Consider the following 26,935-nt stretch of genomic DNA (forward strand, 5'->3'; position numbering starts at 1 on the left):
GGGCTCAGATGTCACTATACATGGTTCAGATGTCACTATACAGGGTTCAGATGGTCACTATACAGGGTTCAGATGTCACTATACAGGGCTCAGATGTCACTATACATGGTTCAGATGTCACTATACAGGGTTCAGATGGTCACTATACAGGGTTCAGATGTCACTATACAGGGCTCAGATGTCACTATACAGGGTTCAGATGTCACTATACAGGGTTCAGATGGTCACTATACAGGGTTCAGATGTCACTATACAGGGCTCAGATGTCACTATACAGGGCTCAGATGTCACTAGGACAGATTTAAAGTCAGCATGCTTAAGCATAGCAGGTAAAGCAGTCCCCTGCAGTGTTGGCATCCCTTACAGGGGCCTGTTTGTATGCTGGCTGCTCCACTTCTGATCCAGATCCCTACTAAGGGCCTGGGCATGCATCAGAAAGAAGATGGCTCCAGTGTATAGGCCCCTGCCACCCACATGGGAGACCTGGATGAAGCTCCTGGCTCCTGTGTGCTGGCTGTTGTGGCCATCTGGAGAGTGAACCAGTAGATGGAAGATATCTATTTCTCTCTGTGTGTCTCTCTCTGTTTTTCTCTCTCTCTCATCCTGTAACCCTTTCAAAATAAATAAGGAAATATTTTAAAAACTTAAATCAACAGGTTTATTATATTCATGAGAATAAAAGACAAGACTGAGAATTTTAGCAAAGACTTAAAAACTATGAAATAATTTAGAATCAAGTAAAAATTCAGGATAAAAGTGAGAAGTGACATTAAGAATTCAATGGAGAGATTTCACAACAGATTAGGCACAGCCAAAGAGAATGCCTGAGCTAAAATATAGGTCAGAAGACAATATCCCGAATAAACCTTGGAGGACAAGAGGCTATAAAACACAGAGTAGAGGATAAATACATATAAATAGAGTGAGAAAGAGAGGCCCCCAAGGAGAGAAAAGGGTGAACAATGCTTCAAAAGGGGAAGTGGCAAAGGCTCAACCATTGTGAAGTCAATGAAGAATCAATGAAAAGAAGTTCAGATCTAAGTATGTAATAAAAACTGAAAATCAAAGACAGAGGAACTTTAAAGAAGCTCAAGGGAGGGGAACATACATTACTTATCAAGCAAAATAGGCTAGATTCATAACCTCAAAGTCCCATTTCAAATAATAAAGGTGGAGTTAGGTGTTGTGGCTCAGCAGGTTAAGCTGGCTACCTGGGACACCCACATCCCATATCAGAGCACCGGTTGAAGGCCTGGCTGCTCCACTTCCAATCCAGCTTCCTTCTAATATGTCCTGGAAGCCAGCTCAAGTGCTGGGCCCCAGCCATACATGGTGGGGACCTAGATGAAATTCCAGGCTCCTGGCTTTGATCTGGCCCAGCCCTGGCTATTGTAGGCATTTGGAGAGTGAACAAGCAGAAAGAAGCACTCTCTATCACTCTCTCTCTCTCTCTCTCTCGCTCTCGCTCTTGCTCTCACTCTCTCTCTTTCAAGTAGATGAAAATAAATAAATAAAACAACAAAAATGCAAAAGTAGGTTTCTTGTTTGATTATATATCCACTGCAAATCATCGGAGTATAATATCCACTATTCATCATAATCACTCAGCAAGGCAGCTTGATGGAAGTACAACAAGGAAAGTCCACCACTTGGGAATCATTTCAAGAAGAGAAATTTCATTCAGCCTTAAGGAGTGCAAACCCTTGGCATCTTGCTGTGAGGAATTTGACTAACGGAGCTGCAGCATCTTCACGATCCACAGCAGCACCTGAGCCAAGATCCCACTTTTGCACAAGTGTCTTTCAGCCAATGGGTGAGCCGGTTGAGGCTCCTCTGACAGACCCATTTTATTGTAACGCTCCCCAGTAAGTTGGCCAAGAGACGGTCACATTGGAATCTATCAGAGACCTCCTTGTCTGATTCTTCATCCCCTCCCTTTCACCCAGTTCTGTTTCTTCCTCTTATCTTGCGTGGTCATCACTCACCCGCACGTACAATTCTCCCATTTCTCCGTCAAAGCCTCTACCTCTTGGAGGACCTGAACTGACACGACAGGACAGCCACCAGCTGTGATGGTGTGCGTTTCCACACCCCAGAAATAGAAGAAAGTTATGGAGGGTCTGTTATCAGCCACCGAGTGCTTCAACTTGAAAGCAGCGTGCTTGATCCCACTCCCCACTTATTGGCCAGAGTTGATCACCAGCCTCCACCTCAGCTCAAGAGTCTGAAAAGTACAATTAAATCAAGGGCTGCAGAACCAGAAGTAACTGCCAATGGCATTAGCAACTTCCACAGTCGCTTTTCTTTTTTTTGTTGTTGTTAAATATTTATTTATTTATTTGAAAGTCAGAGTTACACAGAGAGACGAGAGGCAGAGAGAGAGAGAGGGAGAGAGAGAGAGATCTTCTATCCAGTGGTTCACTCCCCAGATGGCCACAATGGCCGGAGCTGCACCGATCCAAAGCCAGGAGCCAGGAGCTTCTTCCGGCTCTCCCACGCGGGTGCAGGGGCCTAAGCACTTGGGCCCTCTTCTACTGCTATCCCGGACCATAGCAGAGAGCTGGACAGGAAGTGGAGCAGCCGGGTCTCGAACCGGTGCACATATGGGATGCTGGCACTTCAGGCCAGGGTGTTAACCCGCTGTGCCATAGTGCTGGCCCCACAATTGCTTTTCATAGAGCAATGATCTGCTGACATCTGACTTCTCAATAGGAATAATGGAAAAGAAAAGCAATAGATCATTTTTTTAAAGTGCAAGAAACAAATAATAGCCAACCCAGAATTCTATACAGAAAAATAGCTTTTGAAGTGGGCATTTGTTTGGTGCAGTGGTTAAAATGCCAGTTGTGGCATCTGCATCTCATTAAAAGATGCCTAGGTTTGAGTCCAGGTTTGGTTTCAGATTCCAGCTTCCTGCTAATGGGCACCCAGGCAAGCAGGAGGTAGTGGTTCAAGTACTTGGGACCCTGCAGGGTCTCTCTCTGCATCTCAAATAAATAAATAAATCTTTTAAAAAAATCACCTAACAATAGCTATTAGCACAATGACTTAGAAAAACAGTAAATTCTCAATAAACAATAACTAGCATTGATAATGATGTTAACATGTGCAAAGTCAGTAATAAAAGACAAAAGTATGAAAGTATAGCTCTGGCAAGAATGGTCAGAACATTCTAGAGCTGTGATCTGAAAATCCATATAGCCCAGTAGAATTTGGCTGTTCCCACCAATAGTATCAAGACAATGGAATAGATATGGTAGCAAAAAAAAAAATCAGAAATGGAAAAACAAACCTTTTATCTGTACAGTGACTTGGTATAGGCCTCATTTCCTACCATTGTCACTGATGGTAGAAAATATAATTTTTTTATTTGAAAGGCAGAAATACAGAGCGAGAAAGAGTGAGACAGAGAGAGAATCTTCCATCCACTGGTTCACTCTCCAAAAGGCTATTGCAGCCGGGACTGGGCTAGGGCGAAACCAGGAGCCGGGAGCTTTCTCCAAGTCCATGGGCACAAGCACTTGGACCATCTTCTGTTGCTTTCTCAGAACATTAGCAGGGAGCTGGATCGAAAGGAGAGCAGCCAGGACTTGAACCATTGCCCACATGGGATGCCAGCACTGTAGGCAGAGAGTTAACCTTCTCCCTGTGGGAGACCCGGATAATAGTTCTAGGCTCCTGTCTTCAGCCTGCCAAGTTTGGATATTGTAGGCATTTGGGGAGTAAACCAGCAGATGGAAGATCTTTGTCTTTCTGTCTCTAGCTCTCTTTCAAATAAATATAAACTAATTTTTAAAAATAGAAAAAATAGCTCTCAAGAATGGAGAACAAGAGATAGGTGTGGTGAGCTGGTTAGGCCACTGCTTATGATGCCTGTGTCCCACATTGGAGTTCTGGTTTGGTCCCGCTGCTTCTGACCCAGCTTCCTTACCAATGCTCCTAGGAAGGCAACAGAAGATGGCCCAAGCACTGAGGTATCTGTCACCCATGTGGGAGACCAGGATGGATATCCAGGCTCCTGGCTTTGATCTGGCCCAGCCCTGGCTGGTGCGACCATTTGGGGAAATGAACCAGCAGATGAAAGATTATCTATCTATCTATCTATCTATCTATCTATCTATCTATCTCTGTCACTCAATTTCCATATCCTCACCCCCTTTCCAGAGATCTCTCCAAGGTTGCTCTCTGTAAGAAAACTGACAGTGCCACTCAGCCTACTGGGGCCAATGGTTCATTTTCTTATATTTCTGATCTAGATGGCAACAGGAACCCCTGTGGGGTGGCTCCTTGCTAGGGACTGTTGCTGGGTTACACTGACGGTGGCACTGTCACAGTGCCAAGGGACGCTGTTGAAGAAGGAACTGCATGTGTGGGATAGCCAGGTTTGGGCCAAATGAAGTAAAATAAATAAATAAACTTTATTAGCTTATTTATTTAGTTGGCCTCCTATGCCGAGGAGTTTCTGGAGAAAGTACTAAGTGCTGCCAGGTAAAATGTGTGAGTATTGCTTCTAAAACCACCAGCACATGTGGAGTCACTTCCAGCTATAAGTCCTCCAGCACCTGCCACGCCCTCCCTCCAAGTCCTACCCACTGAGCACCTGCCACCTCTGTATCCAAAAGCCCCTCCCCTCCTGCATTCCCCAGGAATCTCTGGTATCCCTTTCTCTACATTAGGGAGAGACAGGCTCCTGGCTTCTGTCTGGTCCAGTGCTCACTGCTGTGGGCCTTGGGGGGAGTGAACCAGTGGATGTCTCTCTGCCTTCCAAATGAAATGAAAATAAATAAATAAATAAATAATTTTTAAAAGACTTGAGAGGCCAACATGTGGCTCAGTGGGTTAAACCTCTGCTTGCAATACTGGCACCCCATATCAAAGTTCAAAGTTTGAGTCCCAGCTGCTCCGTTTCCAATCCAGATCCCGCTAATGTGCCTAGAAAAACAGCTGGCGGTATACCGTCCAATTACTTGGTCCCTGACATTCACATGGGAGATTCAGATGTTTTTCCAAAGTCCCGAATGCAGCCTGGCCCAGCCCCAACCATTGCGGCTATTTGGGAAGTGAGCCAGTGCATGGGAGAATCAGTCTGTCTGTCTGTCTGTCTTTCTTTCTTTCTTTCTTTCTTTCTTTCTTCTTATTTATTTATTTGAAAGGCAGAGTTACAAAGAGGCAGAGGTATACAGAGAGAGAGAGGCCCTCCATCCACTGGTCAATTCCCCAGATGGCCGCAATGGCCTGAGCTGCACTTATCCAAAAGCAGGAGCCAGAATCCACAGCTTCTTCTGGGTCTCCCACACAGGTGCAGGGTCCCAAGGACTAGGGCCATCCTCCACTGCTCTCCCAGGCTATAGCAGGGAGCCAGACTGGAAGTGGAGAACTGGACCCAAACTGGTGCCCATATGGGATGCCAGCACTGCAGGCAGTAGCTTTACCTGCTACACCACAGTGCCAGCCCTGAGAGATCTCTTTCTTTCTCTCTCTCCCTCCCTCTGCCACTCTGCCTGTCAAAAAAATAACATAAATCTTACCAAAAAAATTAAAGTTTAAATTCCACATCTGTCACCCACTAGTTGTGTAATCCTAACAAAAATATAAATTCTATGATCCTCAGTTTACTAATTTATAAACTTGAGATGATAACATCAACTTCAACAACTATAATGCAGTCCAAATGAAATCACCTAACAGGGGCCGGTGCTGCGGCTGTAGTGGGTTAAAGCTTCCGCCTGTGGCGCCAGCATCCTATAAGGGTTCCTGGTCATGTCCTGGTTGCTCCTCTTCTGATCCAGCTCTCTGCTGATACTCTAGGAAAGTAGTAGAAGATGGCCCTTGCACCCACATGGGAGACCTGGAGGAAGCTCCTGGCTCCTGGCTTTGGACCTGCCTATCTCCTGCATTTTAGGCCATTTGGGGAGTGAACCAGCGGATGGAAAACCTCTCTCTCTCTCTCTCTGTCTCTTTCTTTCTCTGCATCTCAAATAAATAAATAAATCTTTTTTAAAAAATCACCTAACAGTAGCTATTAGCACAATGACTTAGAAAAACAGTAAATTCTCAATAAACAATAACTAGCACTGATAATGATGTTAACATGTGCAAAGTCAGTAATAAAAGACAAAAGTATGAAAGTATAGCTCTGGCAAGAATGGTCAGAACATTCTAGAGCTGTGATCTGAAAATCCATATAGCCCAGTAGAATTTGGCTGTTCCCACCAATAGTATCAAGACAATGGAATAGATATGGTAGCAAAAAAAAAAATCAGAAATGGAAAAACAAACCTTTTATCTGTACAGTGACTTGGTATAGGCCTCATTTCCTACCATTGTCACTGATGGTAGAAAATATAATTTTTTTATTTGAAAGGCAGAAATACAGAGCGAGAAAGAGTGAGACAGAGAGAGAATCTTCCATCCACTGGTTCACTCTCCAAAAGGCTATTGCAGCCGGGACTGGGCTAGGGCGAAACCAGGAGCCGGGAGCTTTCTCCAAGTCCATGGGCACAAGCACTTGGACCATCTTCTGTTGCTTTCTCAGAACATTAGCAGGGAGCTGGATCGAAAGGAGAGCAGCCAGGACTTGAACCATTGCCCACATGGGATGCCAGCACTGTAGGCAGAGAGTTAACCTTCTACACCGCAGCGCTGGCCACAGTAATCTTACTGATTCATGACCATTTGTTCACCACTTTTAAAATTCAATCTCATTTGAGTAAATATTCCATTAATTTTAGGGTCCTTCTGATCATCCTTTGTATTTGCAGAGATGAGGGTGATGTTAGATTGTGAGATGAGATGAAAGCTGCGGTGTGCACCTGCCTGACCTTAGCAAGGCCACATCCGAGGGGAGGCTGCCCATGATGGGTCACTGGAATTCCAACGCCCTTGACATCTGATCCTGACCCTCCAGCACCCCTTGCTGAAGCTGCTGAGCTCTTACCATTCTGCCCAAGCCTCTGGGACACGGGTATCTCTCCACAGCTTGGGTGCTTTGAAATCTCTGCCTTCTCTGCTGAAACCCAGCTGTTCTTACTCATTTTGGAGCATGACTTAGCTCTTCTTCAAATTCCTTTCTGTACCCTGTCATTTATGGGTACACTTGGCCTCTCCTCAGGCTTCTCCTTTCAATCTTCAAAGCACGGGTTCCTAAATTCCAAACATTTCTTTGGGGGCAGGTATTGTGGTGCACTGGATTAAACTGCCACCTGGGACACCCTCATCCCATATTGGAGCCCTGGTTCAAGTCCTGACTGTTCTGCTTCTGATCCAGCTCCCTGCTAATGCCCCTGGGAAGCAGCAGAGGATGGCCCAAGTACTCGAATCTTTGCCACCCAAGTGAGTGAGCCAGATGGAGTTCCTGGCTCCTGCCTGCAGTCAGGAATCTCTCTCTCTCTCTCTCTCTCTCTCTCTCTCTCTCTCTACCTATCTCATCTCTTTTTTAAAGAAAGATTTATTTATTTATTTATTTATTTATTTGAAAGGCAAAGTTACAGAGAGGCAGAGGCAGAGAGAGACAGGAGAGAGGTCTTCATCTGCTGGTTCACTTCCCAGAGGCTGCGACGGTCAGAGCTGTGCCGATCTTAAGGCAGAAGCCAGGAGCTTCTTCCAGGTGTCCTATGTGAGTTCAGGGGCCCAAGGACTTGGGCCATCTTCTACTGCTTTCCCAGGCCATAGCAGAGAGCTGGATTGGAAGAGGAGCAGCCAGGACTAGAACTGGCGCCCATAGGGGATGCCAGACTGCAGGCTTTACCCACTACACCACAGTGCCAGCCCCCATCTCATCTGTTATCTCAATCTCCCCCATCTCTCTATCACTGTGCCAAATACATAAATAAATATTTTTAAGCACTTGATTCTTGGAGTAAAATCTGGAACTCATGACTATGATATCTCTATCTCCTATAGTTTTACCAGAATAAAGAAGACTAATTAAAGTTCAAAAGTCCTGAACTTGACTCTGTTGTGCATATTGTACCATCTGGAAACTATGTGCAGTGAATATGAAAACTCGTTTCTTCAAATAAAAGGAAAAGCAGAGGATACAAGAGATAAAATTGAATCATACCTATTAATATCAACATTTTACTTACTGAAAACCCAGTTACTTCTGCAAACACTTTCTGCCTTTATCCCAGAGCTAATCCAGGAAATGACCCAGAAATATCCCCTTGGTCTTCCCACCTACTTTTTGGATGCTCCACGGCAACAAGCCAGGGACCAGATGTGAGTCACCGATTTTTTCAAGAGGAGTCTGGAGTGTGCCTGTGCTGGTGGAGACATAGGGAGGGAAACTCTGCCATGTTTGTTTCTGAGCAAGGAAGTGTAGGTTGGGAATATTTAAGATGGGCGTGAAAAAATATCAATACCCAGCTAGGACAAGAATATTTCGATAAAGGAATAGGAAACTCTCCAAAATTTGAAGGCTGCTGGGCTGTACTTGGTGGATAGTAAATCAACTCCTCTTGTGTGTATGCTGAGAGGTTGGGAGATAATATCTGACAGACTCAAACCAGATGAACAAGTGAGTGCCCACCTTGGCCTCTGTCTGTGCTCCTATTTGCACGTCTCTACCCACTTCCCTTGCTGAACCCAAGAGAGTAGGCTGTGGACAGAGGCCGTCACTCCCCAACTGTATTGACCCAGTGCCAGGAGCCACCCATGTTCTCACGACTTCCAGTCTTTAGGCTGCTGCTTTCCTCCAGGTCAGGCAAATGGCTACGCACAGAGTTCTCCTGCCCTATGTGCTTCCATCTGCCAACTTTGCCTTCCCTTAAGCCCAGCTGCACCTGCTGTCCACAGCACAACCTCTCCACCCCTCTTCTGTTGCAAAGTCTTCTGGGAGCCAGAGCACCAAACTCTGAAGTCCAGCTGGAAAAGCCCTCGGGAAGTAGAGCCTGTGAGGGTCAGGGGTGGTGCCAGGATCTAAAAGCAGAAGTCCTGAATCAGTGCTTTCTGCTGCGTTGGCCTTGGAGCTCCCAGGATGGAAATCTAGTGCAGTGCCCTAGCCCCAGCCATCTGCTGGAGGCCCCTGTAGCACTTGCATTTACAGCCTTGCAACAAGGAACTGGACATTACATTGGGAGCAATTACCCAAGCTTGAAGTATCAGTTCAGATAAACTTAGATTTGACCTGAGAGATTGTTCCAGACACAACTCAACTGCCTTGCATGTTCTGCATCCCATCAAATTGCACATAGCTCTCTCTTCCCAGCTTTAAAGTCAGGCCTTCATCTGAGAAATGAAAAAAAAAAAAAACAACTTTTTTTGTTAAGATCGTTAAAGATTTTTTTTCCCTGCAGGTGCTGTAACAGGCTAACAGATGTGACATCTGCTAGTACTGTCAAATACCACAGCACGGAGACAGGGAGATTAGCTGGGTTATCACAGTGGAAGTGCCACCCAGAGCCGTGGTGTGTAGAAGAAGACACACTACTTCTTCTATATGGATGAGGGCACTGAGGGCCAGGGGAGTCATGTGATGTGTTCATGAACAAGCAGCCCAAAATGCCAGAGCCAAGTGTTCACGCCAGGCCTGTAGTGTTCCCATTCGATCCTCTCACGTGCTCTCATTTTGACTTCTTAGACCTGGGGATGACTTTGACTTAGAATTTTCACCATTTGAGGGAGATACAGGTTACTAATGGGAAGACAGAGAGAATTTGAACCCTGAAGATTCGATTTCGGAATCTACTGAACTTTCCCACAACAGGAATGAAAGGAGGCCTGCAAGGAAGGCAGACGGGGCAGCAGGAGGGCGGGAAGACAGGCCTGGAGGAGACAGGACCTGTGGAGTGCATCACCTCTGTGTGCTGCTTCCTTCTCAGCCACCACTCTGTGCTGGACATACATATCTGAGGAAGAAGGGAGAGAGGGATGGAGGGAGGGTAGGTGGGAAGGAGGGGGAAGGAGGGAGGGGAAAAGGAGGGAGGGAGGAGAAGAAGGAGAGGGAGGGAGGGAGGCAGGAAGGAAGGGAGAAAGGGAGGGCAAATAAATGTGATACTATCTGAAAACAAGTTTTCTCAGTGTTGTATTGGTTTTATAAACATTTATTTAGGCTAAGATTATTTGCCCCTAACTTCTGTGTTTTAGGTTTTGTTTTTGTCTTTTGTTTTGTCTAAGTTAAAAATATTGGGATGTTAGAAGTCTAACATCTGGGTAAGCGAAACATTGCGACTTTTACTGTGTGACTTGTGTTGAGTGATTTTCCCAAGCTCACATAATAATGACTAGGTTTAAAACTGAGAACAAAAAGTGTGACTTTGCCAAAGAACATAGCACTCCATCCCAGCCCTCTTCACGCTCATGTCCTCTCATCTTCCCTGATGGTCTCAGGGTCTATTCTTGCTCCAAGTGACACCTACCTGGGCTGTGTATTATTCTCTCTGGGTCCAAATATTCAATTAGCAAACCAGCTTAAAAACTCAAACTTATTCATTAACTCATTCATTTATGCAGTCATGCATTTATCCAACAATCACCTAAAGAATATTTATTCTGGAATTGTGCCATTCACTCTGCTAGATGATTCTACAATGAATGGGGTTCGATTCCTGATGTCACACTGAGAGTGAATAAAGAAAACAAGTATACAACTAATGTGATCCCTGAAGAGCCAAGGAGGCAAAAACTAATTTTGCTTGTAGGTATAGGAATAAAGACATCATACAGAAAATAATATTAGGACTGAGTTTGAAATATGACTGGGATTTCAATAGGGGAAAGGTGAAAGGCCAGGTGGGAAGAAATCACTCCAGAGAGGTAGGTAAACGCAATCAGCTACACTAAAACCCAAAGTTCTCAACATAGCCTATAAGGTCACAGTGATCTAGATACTGCTTATTGACGCAATCTCATCCCTTATCACTTTTACTCTTCCCAGTAAATGCAAACACAAGGATTTTCTTTTAGTAACTAGAGCTGTTTTTTTTTTTAATTTTTTTTTTAATTTATTTGACAGGTAGAGTTACAGACAGTGAGAGAGAGAGAGACAGAGGAAGGTCTTCCTTCCATTGGTTCACCCCCCAAATGGCCACCAAGACTGGCGCTGTGCAGATCTGAAGCCAGGAGCCAAGAGCTTCTTCCTGGTCTCCTAGGCAGGTGCAGGGGCCCAAGCGGTTGTGCCATCCTCCACTGTCTTCCCGGGGCCACAGCAGAGAGCTGGACTGGAAGAGGAGCAACCGGGACTACAACCCGGCGCCCATATGGGATGCTGGCGCCGCAGGCAGAGGATTAACCAAGTGAGTCATGGCACCGGCTAGAGCTGTTTTTTAAGATCTATTTATTTATTTGAAAGCCAGAGTTACAGAGAGAGGGGGTGATACACACACACACACACACACACATGCACACACAGATATCTTCCATCTGCTGGTTCACTTCCCCCAAAAGGCTGCAATGGCCAGGGTTGGACCAGGCAAAAGCCAGGAGCCAGGAGCTTTATCTGAGTTTCCCACATGGATGCAGGGACCCAAGCACTTGGGCCATCTGCTGCTTTCCCAGGCATATTAGCAGGGAGCTGGATCAGAAGTGGAGCAAAGAACTCAAACTGGTGCCCATGTGAGATGCTGGTGTCCCAGGCAGCAGCTTTACCCATTATGCCAAAACACCAGCCCCAGTAACTAGAATTCTTAAAACCTATTTCTGTCACAGGACAGTTGCACCTGCTGTTCTCTTTTATTAAAACATGTTAGTTCTTCATGCGGTTGCCTCAACACTAGCATTTAAGTCTCAGCCCAAATGCTCTGCTTCATGGGGGTGCTATTTTAGTCTCCATTTCACAGATCAGGAAGCATTCTGGAATGGTTTAGTAACTTAGCCACGACCACACAACCAGCAAGTGAAGTAGCCAAGCATTGAACCCAAGTAGTTTTGGCCAATAGACCCAGTTTGTCTCTACTATCCCACACTGCTTCTCTTGGCACTAGAATCTCCTCTCCATGAAAGCAAAGGCCTTGTCAATCTTGTTCATGACTGTGAGTTCGGCACCTAGCACACAGCCTAGCACAGAGTAAGCACCTAGAATATATGTTTGAGTGAGTAAATGAGCAAAAGCTTGGGAGAAAGTGTGCATACATAAAGAGGAGTAGAGGAATCATGACTCCTAAAGACATAGAACAGAAGCTTACTTAACAGTGACCTCCAGGAACAATGCCCCTATTGTCATCCTCTTCTCAAAACACAGAATTGTTGGGAAGATGGGACAGGTAGCAATAGAAACACCGGCTGGATGGTAAGGGATTGGGGGGGAACTGAGGATTTTATAGGATGAGGACTCTTTGTGCTCTTCCCCGAATTATAACACATAAATGACTGCCTACTCCTAACCAAGAAAGGTAATGGACTTTCATGATAAGGAAGAACACACAGACTTCATGGAGGTCCCTTCCACAGAGCAGTGATTGCCAAACAGCAGGAACATGACTTCCTAAAAGGTCCCCACGGTGTCAATAACCTGGAAGTCCTCTCCAGCTGACCAAGCCTAGATGGCCACAGCAGATGGTATTAATGAGCCTGAAATGACTCATGCTATTTCTGCAGTCTGCTGCCTGCCAGAGCTCCCTGTGAGCCACAGGTCACTGATCTCTTCCCAGTCAAACTCTTGGGTGCTCAGCGGACCATGGCACCTTGTCTAATAGGCTTTCCAAGATGGCAGCAGCTCTGGGGCAACGGTGTTGCTCCCCACGGGAGACTTACTGTGCTCCTCAAGGGAGGAGCCTGGATTTGCACTTTGGGATTCTGATTCCAAGAACAGTCTTCCAATTGCTCACCATACCCATTTTCCCTCTAGCCTATGACAGGAAGCTATAACACCTAGTGGTTGACAATTCCCTTAGCTTGCTAGTGAGTAAGCCTTTAGAGCTTCAGTTGACTTGGGTTGGGGTTAGAAAGCTACAGTGTGGTAAGACTCTCCAAAATGGCAGCTAACATACATCAATTAATTTTTTTTGTACCAGAGACTTTTCTAATCCCTTTATTTCATCATCTCATTAAACTCCAGAACAACTCTCTAGATTGTAGAGATCCTCATTGTTCAAATGAAGAATAGGGATGTTAATAACTTATTCAACGTCTTGTAGGCAGCAAGCAACATAGCTTATATCCGCAAGTTTCACAGTCAGATTTCTTAATAGCTGAATTCTTGAACTATGTTGATATGTCCAGTGCCTTTCAAATATGCTCTAATCTGAGAACTGAAGGCACCTATCTCTACCTATCAATATACCTGCTTGCTTGGGAAGGATAATAGGTGGAATTTTAAATATATATAATATATAATATATATTTTATATAATATATATTTAAATATATAATATATAATATATAATTAAACTGTAACATATGATCAAAATTATGTGTATAATATACACAGCATAAAGCTTCCAAGGATACACACCTGAAAGTGAATGGTAATTAAATGGGTGGTAGGATTATGGGAGATTTTTCCTTCTTCTGCTCATTTGCAATCAACAACTGAGTGATGTGAAGATCAATGGTTGGGATGACAGTAAATTTATCATTATTATAATTGATGTGCTCATTAGGACCTAAGTTCTCTCTCTCCCAGTTTCTTACACACTTGCTTTTTCTACAGAGGGTTGTTAATTACGGTGATAAAACACTAGAATGAATGGCTAAAAGTGGATGCAAAGGTACCATGGAGACATGAGCTAAGAGAAGAGCAAGGAGTCTGGAATTCATGCTGTCCTGCCTCCTACCTCAAGACAATGGATTTCTGAGTCACTTCACACACAGTGCTTTTCTGGGAGACAGCCAAGGAAACACACAGTCTGGATGCTGAGATTCCAACAGCTGCCTGAAAACCATTCAGCTCTGTAACTGGTCAAACAACCTCCTGTCTTGTGCATTTCTTTTCTCTTATAAACAAAACTAAACACTGGATATCCAAAACAAAATCCCAAATTTCTAAGTTTACCTTTGCAAGAAAATTCCTAAAGAGAGGAAGGGTAGTTGGCCAAGGTCCCCAGCCCCAGGTCCCCTTTTGTTTCAGATTCTCCCATTCTAATTCCCAGGACCTCCTCGATCACCAAGCTGGTCACCAAGAAAACACCCATCCCCTTTTACTGGCCTAAGCATGAAGAAAATGCTTCATTTTATCCCTTTCACAGAATGGAATTTTCAAAAATTCCTCTGAAAAATCAAAATGTTAACAGTGACTACATCTAAGAAGTAGAACTGTATCATGTTATTCAAATTGTCTTTTCAAGATTCTTAAAAACAAGGCATATCCATATATTTTTACTGTCCAGTGAATTTTTGCTCTGTATACAGAAGTCCCTCTTCACCTCAGGAAGATTTTCTTCTAATATACCTTTGATGGTTGCATCCAGTTCAAAGATTCTATTTTATTTCTCTTTAAAAAAAATGTGTTTCTTTTTTATTTTAAAGGGCAAAGAGAGGGAGAGGGAGAGAGAGAGGGAGGGGGAGGGGGAGGGGAGAAGGGGAAAGGGAGGGGGAGAGGGAGAAGGGGAGAGGGAGCGGGAGGGGGAGGGGGAGAGGGAGAAGGGGAGGGGGAGAGGGAACAGGAGGGGGAGGGGAGAGGGAGGGGGAGGGGGAGAAGAAGGGGGAGAGGGAGAGGGAGGAGGAGGGGGAGGAGGAGGGGGAGGGGGAGGGGGAGAGGGAGAGGGAACTCTCCTAGCACTTGTTCACTCCCTAAACGCCCACATCAGCCAGAGATGGCCCAACCATCTGGCCACAATCTGCTGCCTCCCAGGATGCATCCACAGGAAGGTGGATCAGAAGTACAGGAGTAGGAGCTCCACCCCAGGCACTCTGACACAGGCTGTGGGCATCCCAAGGGCTGGCTTAACCCACTGCACTACAATGCCCACCCTAATGGTTCTATTTTCTACATCAAGGGTAATAATTGTTAGTACACAGATGTTGTATTCTTTTTTTCTGATTACCTATTATTTCTCTGATTGGAAATTCCCCATTTTCCTTTATATTCTTGGAGAACTTCTCCAATCAGTTCTCAATGTCACTTACGTCATTTTTAAAATATATCCCATTCTCCTCTTCAACTGCTGTCAAAATATTAGCTTCCTTGCCATCATCTCCCATCTTCTTTTTTGTATTATGCTACCTCCTCTCTTTTTATTTAGCCCTTTGTCTCCTTGGAGATTTTAAAAATTATTTTACAAGAAATAATGACTTTTTCTATTCTATTGAAAATGTCACATCATTTCCTAATTTAACCTTCATTATGAAATACGTCATTTTCAGATTAGTTTCTTGTTTGTCTTCAGTATGCATTACTTTCTCTTCTTCACTAGCATTTAACACAAACAGGTATTTCAGTTTCATGTTCATCTGGGTGATGACAAAATTTCCTTCTTGGATTCATGTTGTTCACTTACCCATGTTATGCAAACTTATCAGCATAATGTTAATTTATGCTAATTTATCAGCATCCATTAGCAGGTGCAGCTCTCATTCAAATAAAATGAGACAGTGGTAAGTGGAATCCTGTCCATTGCCCCTAAAAGGCAGCAATAGCAACAAGAAGGCTCTGAACCCTAAGGGATGTGAAAGTAACAAAAGTAAAGCAGAAATGTATTTTAATCAGATTTTTGTTTTCTTTGCAAATTAGCCATTTCCCTTCCTACTGGCTCCCAGTGTTTCCCACAAAAGTGAGGCAAGAAAGAACTTCATGAATAAGAGTGGTGAGGAAAAAAAATGAGCTTCTGTGGCCAAATGTATTTGGGAAACACAGTTAAAGAAAGTTGATAGGTTTATCAGGTCAATACTCAGACATTGAAATACACTGCACAATTGTGAATTTCTAGCAAGTGCTTGGCTTATTAGGTAGCCTTTCTCACACTTCATTGACAGTGATCAACATTTGGTGGAGTATCTTGTTGATCCAACATGTCCTGGAAGATATGGAGTTGACGTGCTAAGTTTTACACAATTCCCATCCCTCTGCCTGGTCTTCCTGCCTACACAAATAAGGTAGGGGGGACACAGAGCAAATGATTGACAACTCTCTGACTCCATGGAACTCTTCAGGAACAGTCTTAAGGCCAAGTAAGCCAGCATGAGCTATGCACGACAAAGCTGGATGGTGTGTGAGTGTTTCCTGCCAGCCACGGCAGGGGATGAAGATTGAAATGAGAAATTCATCCCATCACAAAAAGTCATCAACAAGATGTTCAGGCCCAAGCAAGGCTCCTGAGTCCTTTACTTTCACATGCGTGTGTGTGTTAGTTAGCCTTACAGTACTGTGATGAAAGACCTGAAGCAACTAAATTACAAGAGAAATGGCTTATTTAGCTCACAATTTTGGAAGTTCAAGGCCAAGATCTGGTATCTCATTGCCTCAGGCCTCTGATGAAGATTGGGAATGGCAATGGCAGGAAAAGGCTGGGGAGCTGTGCAGTCCTGTCTGGAGCTGGAGCACAGATGGTGGCTGAGTTCTGGGGCTAAAGGCAGAGATTTTCATAGCTGCCTTCTTCCAAGCACATCCTATGGTGATCTAGGCACCTCTGATCAGGCTCCACCTCCTAAAGTTCCTACCACAGCTCCAACCCCAGTAGTGCCACCCTGGGAACCAAGCCTTGGGGGAACATAGAGCATCCAGACCATACCAATAGGGCAGTATAACCTAGAAGCAAAAGTGTGTTCTGTCTGGAGAAGTTGTACTATAGAGAGAGCTGAGAGAGTCTCTTGACCTGATGTGGGTTCTGGTTTTCCCACACGTTTACAAGAGACTAGAAAAGATGGAGGAGCTCACTGACTCCAACACCTTTAATTTATCGACAGGGACCTGAGCACTGAGCAGTAAAGCAACTCACTACAAGGCACCTAGAACAGCACGACTGAGTCTGAAACCCAGAATCCCAGTGCACTCCCACTAAACCCTGATGCCTAGCACGCAACTTTATTTTTTTTCAATTTCTTTTTTTAAGATTTATTTATTTATTTGAAAGTCAGAGTTACACAGAGAGAGAAGGAGAGGCAGAGAGAGAGAGAGAGAAAGGTCTTCCACCCACTGGTTCACTCCCCAATTGGCTGCAATGGCTGGAGCTGCGCCGATCCGAAGCCAGGAGCCAGGAGCGTCTTCTGGGTCTCCCATGCAGGTACAGGGGCCCAAGGACTTGGGCCATCTTCTACTGCTTTCCCAGGCCATAGCAGAGAGCTGGATCGGAAGTAGAGCAGCCAGGTCTCGAACTGGTGCCCATATGGGATGCTGGCACTGCAGGCGGCGGCTTTACCCACTATGCCACAGCACCAGCCCCTAGCACATAACTTTAAAAAACAAGACTTGACTAAAGACCAAAAAACTGAGACCATATTATTCTAAAGATAGTATTTTATTATTCATAAATAGTTGCAAAATTTAAAGTTTTCTAGTCCCATTTCAGCAGATAAAAATTAAGTAATTATTATTCTACTCATTCATGCATTTAACAAGTATCTACAATATGCCAGGCAGTATACTGGGGTCTTAGAGTATAATGAAAAACATTGTCATGATTCCAGCTTAAATTTTTTTAGAGATTTATTTATTTATTTGAAAGGCAGATGAATATGGAAAGATAGAGACAGAGTACTTCTATCTGCTGGCTCACTTCCCAATTACCCATAACAGCCAGGGCTAGAGCAGGCCAAAGCTAGGAGCTAGGAACTCCATCAAGGTCTCCCAGGTGAGTGGCAGGAACCCAAGTATTTGGGTCATCATAGGCTGCCTCCTACGTGTGTCAGCAGGAAGCTGGATTGGAAGTGCAGAATATCTTAGAATCAAACCAGACATTCAAACATGGGTTGTGAGTGTTCAAAGTGGTGGTTTAATACACTGTGTACAGTGCCTGCCCCCCAGCTTATGTTTTCATGGGGGAAAGAGACACTGTCCAACAAAAACACATAAACAAATGTTACCAGGTTAACTTGGGCAAACTATGGGAGCATTAGCTAGATGCTTATAGACCCCACAGAAAGCTGACAACTAATCAAGGCGGGGATAAGCAGAATTAATACCAAATCATATATGCAAAGGGTCAAAAGCCTAAATAATAGAGTTGTTTTTGTGACTTGGAAAACTCCAGAAGTGGAGGCAGAAATCAAATACTGGTATGATAATTCTCATGCCTTAAAAAAAAAAAAAAACTAATTTGTATGAAAGACTGACAGGGAGAGAGTTCCCATCCACTGGTCTACCTCTTAGATGCTTGTCTGGGTCAGGCTGAAGCTGGGAGCTGAGAATCAAGCCAGGTTTTCCCAGGTGGGTGGTAGCACCTCGTCACCACTGCTTCCCAAGGACCATATTAGCAGGAAGCTGAATCAGAAGCTGCAGCCTAGAATCAAATCCATGTTCTCTGATGTGGGCATCTTAATTTGCATTTTAACCACTAGCCCCAACACCAGTTCTCCTAATGTCTTTAGAAAGGGCTGTGGGGGCAGATCTAGCCCTCAGCCCCCAGCAATGATTTCAGTGTATCAAATATGATTCCCATTGATAAGCGGAAGTGCATCTCACCTATTAGCAGCACAGAACAGTTAGGCATTGATGATCATAGACCTGAGTTCAGCTGCACAACTGAGACGGTGGAAGAACATACAAGGGATTTCAGAAGCTTTGCCTATGGGTGGGTGTTTTAGGGCAGCAGTTAAGATGGCTGGGGCCGGCGCTGTGGCGTAGCGGGTAAAGCCGCTGCCCACAGTGCCAGCATCCCATACGGACTCCGGTTCTAGTCCGAGCTGCCCCACTTCTGATCCAGCTCTCTGCTATGGCCTGGGAAAGCAGTAGAAGATGGTCCAAGTCCTTAGGCCCCTGCACCCGCGTGGGAGACCTGGAGGAAGCTCCTGGTTTCAGATTGGCACAGCTCTGGCTGTTCTGGCCAATTAGGAGTGAACCAGCAGATGGAAGACCTCTCTCTCTGTCTCTACCTCTCTCTGTAACTCTGCCTTTCAAATAAATAAATAAAAATCTTAAAAAAAAAAAAAGATGGCACTCGGAACACTTGCATCCTTTATTGGAGTGTTACCAGAAGCTCAGTCCTCATCAACAGTGCAGGATCAAAATAATGCAGACAAGGCTTCAGGATGAAGGGAAGAGGAAGTTCAATCTACTGATACATGAGGAGGCAGCAGGCTCGCGTCTCAAGAAGGACCACCTTCTTGAATGAAGGTGCTTTAGGGTTTTTAAGGAGGCTACAGGAGTGAGGGGAACAAAGGGCAGGGACAGCTGAGTGTTGGCCTCTGGCCAGACAATAAGGGACTGACTGGAGTCACAGGGGTTGTTTGGTCTGGTTACACTTTCAGCTCATGTCCAGGTTCCTAGCTGATCAGGGGCGCTGGCAGTCTTCCTTTGATCGGTCAGCAGTGCTGTACTCCTTAGGGAATCTTTCTGATTGCCAAGTGGGCTTCAGTCAGTCTTGGGGCTACTTTCTTCCTGTCCTGGACCTGGGACTCCCACTGCCCCGACCTGAAAGTCCATTAAATGAAGCCCCTTAAGACAATAGCTGCCATCAAGGTGTTATCTATTAGAGAAGCAGTCCTGAAATTAGAACCTGCGAGGGCCAGCGCTACCATTCCCTCAGTTCAGTGATTTAATTTTAGTGCTATGGAAAGGCGGGGTGAGGGCACTGGAAGATAAGTCAGGAAGGCTAGGAGACTGGATCCTGTGGGTATCTAGTATCTGGATTCCAGGCACTGTTCAGGAGCCTGGGTTCAGGAGCACCTGGACAAGAGTCCCAACTCTGCTTCCAGTACCAGCTTCCTACTAATGCAGACCCTGGGAGATTCAAGCACTTGGGGTTCCTCTCACACAACATGGGAGACTCAGATTGAGTTCCAGCTCCTAGGTAAGGACTGAGCCAGTCCCAGCTCTTGTGGGCATTTGATGAGTGAACCAGTGGTTCAATGATCTCTCTCTCTCTCTCTCTCTGCTTACCTTTCAAAAACAAAAAAAAATTAATAAAACTAGAAGAAGAAGAAGCAGCAGCTTTGCCCAACACTTTATATAATGTTTGCAAAAACACGTTAGTAGATTGTATAGATTGTATAGGACAACTCAGAGCAAGAGATCAGAAGGAGTTGTCAGGCAGGGCCAGGGAAGTCGCGCCCAGGGCAAGCCTTTCTTTTCCTTCCATTTCTGAATGGTTTCAGATCCACTAGAGTGCACCAGGCTGTGAAACGGAGGGAGCACTTGCAGTTTCTCCCACCAAAACCTTTGCCCACTCTCTCCTCTACTTGGTGTATGCAACATTGATCAAGTCCATCAACCTTATCGAATCCCATTGCCATTCCTTTTAAAAGTCTTCCCTTGAAAATTAAGTGGGATCGCAAGTGTGAAGCACGGCACACAGTAGGAGTCCAACAAATACCAACTCCTCCTTTTGATCCTTGCCCTGCTTCCCAAGATGCCGCTTAACCTTGTCCCTCAAGAAATGTCAGACATGGGGCCAGTGCTGTGGCACAGCAGGTTAACACCCTGGCCTGGAGCGCCGGCATCCCATATGGGCGCCGGTTCTAGTCCTGGCTGCTCCTTTTCCAATCCAGCTCTCTGCTGTGGCCTGGGAAAGCAGTGGAGGATAACGCAAGTGCTTGGGCCCTTGCACTCGTGTGGGAGACTCGGAAGAAACTCCTGGCTCCTGGCTTCAGATCAGCACAGCTCCAGCCGTTGTGGCCAATTGGGGAGTGAACCAATGGATGGAAGACCTCTCTTTCTCTCTCTCTCTCTCTCTGCCTCTCTTCTCTCTGTGTAACTCTTTCAAATAAATAAATCTTTAAAAAAAAAAAAAAAAGAAGTGTCAGATCTTAGCTTAGCTGAGTCTGTTTTATCATCTGCCATACAAAGGACTAGGGCACATGGTGAGCACGGGGATTCCTTTCGGTTCAGGCATTTCGGGACTCGGTCATTGTAATGAAATGCACCACACAGAGTAAACACAGCAGAAGTGGAGATTTCAGTGACGTTGGACTATAGGTGTGAGTTCCAACATCAACCCTGACCTGGGCAACCACAAGAAAAATAAATGATTAGGAAAGGGCCAGCATTGCAATGTGTACCCTGCCAACAATTCACACACAGTGGGAGGCGCTCTGCTGGAAACCAATAGTTCATTTGCAGCTTCATTTGCAGCAGCAAACTTGCTTTTTGCAATAGTGTCAGTAACTGGCAGTTGGGATTCAGTGGCTCCTGGCGTGAGTCACCACGGAACAAGCAATTTTCACTTTGCAAGTTAGAATGACCCCTCTGGTTCTCTAAGCTAAAGGGGAAGGTGGTGTGGGTCTCTGTTGGGACAAGTATGCGCAGGATCTTCAGATGGCTGTGTCTGGCCTGCAAAGCTTGCCAGCTCTTCACACCACAAACACATAGCTTTGTTGTTTGGGGATCTCTCAGGAGCCTACCCGTCGTTCCTGGAATCAGAAAAAGAAGAGAGAAAGGCACGCGAAAAAGAAAGAAAAAAAAGAGAGATGCAGCTGTTTGAAGAAGCAAATAGTACATCAGCTGGCCCCAGGAGCCTTGGGTGTTTGTCCCAACTCAGTCGCGAGCCAGCTGTGTGACCACGGCTGTCACTTCCTCTCTGTAGGAACAGTTTGTGCAGGTTGAGATTAGATGATGTGGTGTGGAGTCAGCTTCCACATCTCCAACTTTCTACGACTCGGTTACCCTAAACGGGAAAGAATGGAGACCAGGAGGAGGTGGTGGAAGAGCAGGTGGGTGAGACATTGTTCCTAAGGAGGGGGAGGAAGGAGGAGACAGGCTGCAACAATCAACAGGAAAACAACACAGGCGCGCACAAAGTATTCCTCGCAGAGCTGTGAGTATCTCCAAAGTAATCATGATTACGATCATTAGCATAAACAACCAAAGTCCTAATTAACTTCCTAAAGGGCAGCATCCTGCGGATGATTCACTAATGCCCCCCACCAGCTTGAAGACTCACTCTCTGGAACCCATGAGGACCCCCCACCCCTACCTCCCGCCCCGCCCCGCCGCCCTAGTCGGTTCAGAGCTTCTCTTTGCTGGGACCTTTACTCTGGGGACTCAAAGGGGAAACAGGGGGAGCACTTGGGCTGTGACTCTGGCCAGCTGGAGGTGAGGAGCCCGGGGCAGCCCGGTGAACACCGGACTGAAGTTGCCCTCCAGGGGTGGGGCCCTGAGCATCCACACCCACCACGCCGTGAGCATCACTGGCGTGTGTTCCACTACCATCAGCACTCTGGTTCCGCTGCCACAACCAAGGGCACGCCCACACACTTCCTTTAGCCTTCAAGCCTTCTTGTGCAGGGACAACCACTCTGACTTCCATAACTGCTTTGCCTTTTCTTCTTCTCACCTGGCTTTGCCAAAGCTCGCCTAGCAACCATTCGTTCAGCTCCTGCCTCGCCCGACCCCTCTGCCGTGTGCTGGTCGCTGATCCTCTGCTTGTCTCCGAACTACCTTGCCTCCTTTTCTTCCCTGGCTCTGGTCTGTAGGGTTCATTGGGTGTAGACCACTGTCCCTTAGCATCTGAACATTGGCAGAGTGTGTTAATGCCTCCCAAACTGAGACACGCCTGGGCATCCACACCCACCACCATGTAGCACTGGGGCCACCGTCTGCTGTTTTCCCAGGGCATTAGCAAGGAGCTGAATCAGAAGCAAATCAGCTGTCATTCAGATTGGATGCTGGCATCACAGGTGGTGACTTAACCTGCGGCACCACAATGCCAGCCACATAAGCTTATCTTTTAATGTCATTTTCCATGAACTTTTTGAAGTACCCTCATATCTATATTATGCTTTCAAGATCGAGAGTGGTGAAGAGTGTTAATTAATTCAAGGGCAATTTCTGGAAAAAAATTAGGTTCAAATCTTTTCGGAGAATTGACAGATTTTTTGTTTGTTTGTTTTTGTTTTTGACAGGCAGAGTGGACAGTGAGAGAGAGAGACAGAGAGAAAGGTCTTCCTTTGCCGTTGGTTCACCCTCCAATGGCTGCTGCGGCCGGCATACTGCGCTGATCCGAAGCCAGAAGCCAGGTGCTTCTCCTGGTCTCCCATGGGGTGCAGGACCCAAGCACTTGGGCCATCCTCCACTGCCTTCCTGGGCCACAGTAGAGAGCTGGCCTGGAAGAGGGGCAACCGGGACAGAATCCGGCGCCCCGACCAGGACTAGAACCCGGTGTGCCGGTGCCGCAAGGCAGAGGATTAGCCTAGTGAGCCACGGCGCCGGCCTGGCTGACAGGTTTTTAAAACCTTTTCTTTTAAAGTGATGCAAGTCATCATAATTTCTCAGAGGTCTGCAAGTGATTTGGACTGGGGTGTTGCAAGAAAACCCAAATTCAGAACAAGATCATCCTAGTCGCAGTAATGGATATGATCATATCAGCTTGGAGTGCTTTGAAATTGTCTGAGAAGGGATGGATACAGATTAGAGAATAAAGAGCAAGAAAAACCAATGTTAACTCAAAAGCTAAGGAGAGAGATGGGGCTGCTACCTCTTTAAAAAATGAGGAATCTGTAAAATATACTCAGTGATTACAGATAGCACAGGTATACTCAGAGAAAGTCCATGATATTTACAGGGTTCTATGATGAATTCATAATTTAAGACTAAAAAATTCTACACGAGGCAGAAATTGAAAATAGTTACATTAGTAGTGATATAGAACTTGGTGCTAAGATTCTTCATTCTGTATTTCTGCTCTAACACTATTTTTAAAATTTATGTGTAAAATAATAATTTATTTCATTTTATTTGAGAGACAAAGAATGAGTCAGAGAGAGAGAGAGAGAGAGATCTTGCATCTGCTGGTTCACTCTCCAAATGTTCATGACAGCTGGGGTTGGGCCAGGCTGAAGCCTGGAACTCCATCCACGTCTCCAATGTGGATGGCAGGATACTAAGTACTTGAGCTATCTCCTCCTGCCTCCTGGAATGTCCATTAGCAGGAGGTTGGATTGGAAGCAGAGGAGCCAGGCCTCAAACAGGCTCTCCGATACAAGATATGGGCATCCCATTTAGTGACTTACATGCTGTGCCACATACCCACCTCATACTTATTTTTTATCTGCATATATTATTATGTTGATAGTTTGTTTTACAGGTTATGGAACCCTGGCATTTTGGCTGGTTTTCCCTTTGGCTTGTTTTCCCTTTCTGGGAAAAATACAGTAACAATTGGATTCTGCATTTAAATTCCAGAAGGCCAGCATCCCATGTTAGAGCTCCAGTTTTAGTCCCAGTTGCTCTGTGTCTAATCCAGATCCCTGCTAATGTACCTGGAAAGCAGCAGAAGATGGCCCAAGTGGTTGGGCCCCTGATACCCATGTGGGACATCCTGGTGAAGTTCCTGGCTCTTAGCTTCAGCCTGGCCCATCTGGGGAGTGAACCAGCAGATGGAAGATTCCTTTCTCTTTCTGTCTCTCCCTGTTTTTGTCATTCTGTTTTTCAAATAAATAAGTACATCTTAAAAAAATTAAAACAATATTATATCTCCAGGACCCAAAAAGTTCTTTGAATCTTGGACTATAACCCAGAAATCAAAATTTCTTGAACTGAAACCCAAGAATCATTATTTTTTTTAAGATTTATTTATTTATTTGAAAGTCAGAGTTACAGAGAGGCAGACGCAGAGAGAGAGAGAGAGAGAGGTCTTCCATCCGCTGATGCACTCCCCAATTGGTCACAACAGCCATAGCTGTGCCAATCTGAAGCCAGGAGCCAGGAGCTTCTTCTGGGTCTCCCACATGGGTGCAGGGGCCCAACCACTTGGGCCATCTTCCACTGCTTTTCCAGGTGCATTAGCAGGCAGCTGGGTTGGAAGAGGAGCAGCCGGGACGCAAACTGGCACTCATATGGGATGCCAGCACTGCAGGCAGTAGGTTTACCCACTATGTCACAGCACCAGCCTCAAGAATCAGGCTTTGGGCCGGCGCCGCGGCTCACTAGGCTAATCCTCCTCCTTGCGGCGCCGGAACACCGGGTTCTAGTCCTGGTCGGGGCGCTGGATTCTGTCCTGGTTGCCCCTCTTCCAGGCCAGCTCTCTGCTGTGGCCAGGGAGTGAGCAGTAGAGGATGGCCCAAGTGCTTGGGTCCTGCACCCCATGGGAGACCAGGAGGAAGCACCTGGCTCCTGCCATCGGATCAGCGCGGTGCGCCGGCTGCAGCGCGCCAGCCACAGCGGCCATTGGTGAACCAACGGCAAAGGAAGACCTTTCTCTCTGTCTCTCTCTCTCACTGTCCACTCTGCCTGTCAAATTAATTAATTAATTAATTAATTAAAAAAAGAATCAGGCTTTGAATAAGAATCTGTAGCAACTCTATTTTCTGAAGATAGCTGCCAAAAAAAAAAAAAAAAAAAGAAAGAAAGAAAGAAAGCCAGAGAAAATCCACCCCAGATCCTTTTCCACAATGTAATCTTTCCACCATGCCATCAAGAAGTAGGGTCGGCTGGGATCCCCATCAGCATGCTGCTCAAGCATGCCATACCAATCAAGTCCCATTGAAAGACTCAGCGTAACAACTCTCCTATCATTGTGTTTGTGTACAGTCCCTATGGATGGTTTACTGTCCAAAAATTCAAGAGAGAAAACGACACTTGAGGTATCACCAATCTAAGCACCCTGTGGAATCTCTTTCCTCTATTTGAATATCAGAAGGGAAAAATAGTGTCTAGAAATACCCTCCCAAAAGGGAGGAAGAGATTTTAGAGACTTACTATAGTCTTGTTGGGTAATAAAACTGCACATCCCAAAGGTTTATTAAAACAGGAGTGGTGATGTGTACAGGCAATGTATCATGATCCAGTATCACATTATTGTGCTATTCATACACATTTTAAATTTGCACTTGAGAAAATATGGGGCCAAGACCAGGGAGGGGATGGGCAGGATAGGGGTGAGGAGCAATTAAATTAAGCAAAAACTCAATCTGGGTGGGTGGATCTAGGACTGGTTTCTTCAACAGAGTTGGTGGAAGAGACATTATATGACTTCTGATGCTAAGTCATGGTGATACCAGACACTGGGGATCCCTGCACGGGCCTCCTGTGGCCTCAGGAGGGTCCTTGGCTTTGGCTAGAGATAGAAATCAATCATGGCCGGCACCGCGGCTCACTAGGCTAATCCTCCGCCTTGCGGTGCCGGCACACCGGATTCTAGTCCCGGTCGGGCCGCCGGATTCTGTCCCGGTTGCCCCCCTTCCAGGCCAGCTCTCTGCTGTGGCCAGGGAGTGCAGTGGAGGATGGCCCAAATACTTGGGCCCTGTACCCCATGGGAGACCAGGATAAGCACCTGGCTCCTGCCTTCGGATCAGCGCGGTGCGCCGGCCGCGGCAGCCATTGGAGGGTGAACCAACGGCAAAGGAAGGCCTTTCTCTCTGTCTGTCTCTCTCACTGTCCACTCTGCCTGTCAAAAAAAAAAAAAAAAAAAAAAAAAAAAGGACACATCAGCCTGACCCTGACCTCTTCCTTGTTCTTTGCAGGACATTCTCCGTCTGTTATCCAAATCTCCCTTTGTAATAGGATTAGGACTTTAACTTGATCATTTCCATGAAGATCCTATCTTCAAATAAAGTCACAGTCTAAGATACTGGGGGTTCGGACTTCAACACGAGGACCTCAGTGGGAACAAACTTAACCCTTAATGAGACTGAAAGGATGAGGACCCTGCTATCTAATGATCCATAGCAGAGAGCTGGGTGGGCAGAGGAGCTGCTGGGACTAGAACCAGTGCCCATATGGAATGCCAGTGCTGCAGGTGGAGGATTAACCTACTGTGCCACAGCACCGGCTCCTCCAACATGACTTTGATCAGGCGTTTATTTCAGTTGCTATTCCATTGACCTTCCTCCCTTTAGACTCTCTGCCCTCCTCTACACATCCCATTCTCTGGCACTCCAACAGAATCCTTTTCTAAAACAGAAAGCTCATCCAATCACACCCATTCTAACTATCTTCTGCTCTCTATTCATCATGCATGACACTAAGGGC

This window comes from Oryctolagus cuniculus, chromosome 17 (assembly GCF_051225735.1).
Source record: "Oryctolagus cuniculus isolate XC-2025 breed Fujian yellow rabbit chromosome 17, ASM5122573v1, whole genome shotgun sequence".
Classification (NCBI taxonomy): Eukaryota; Metazoa; Chordata; class Mammalia; order Lagomorpha; family Leporidae; genus Oryctolagus; species Oryctolagus cuniculus.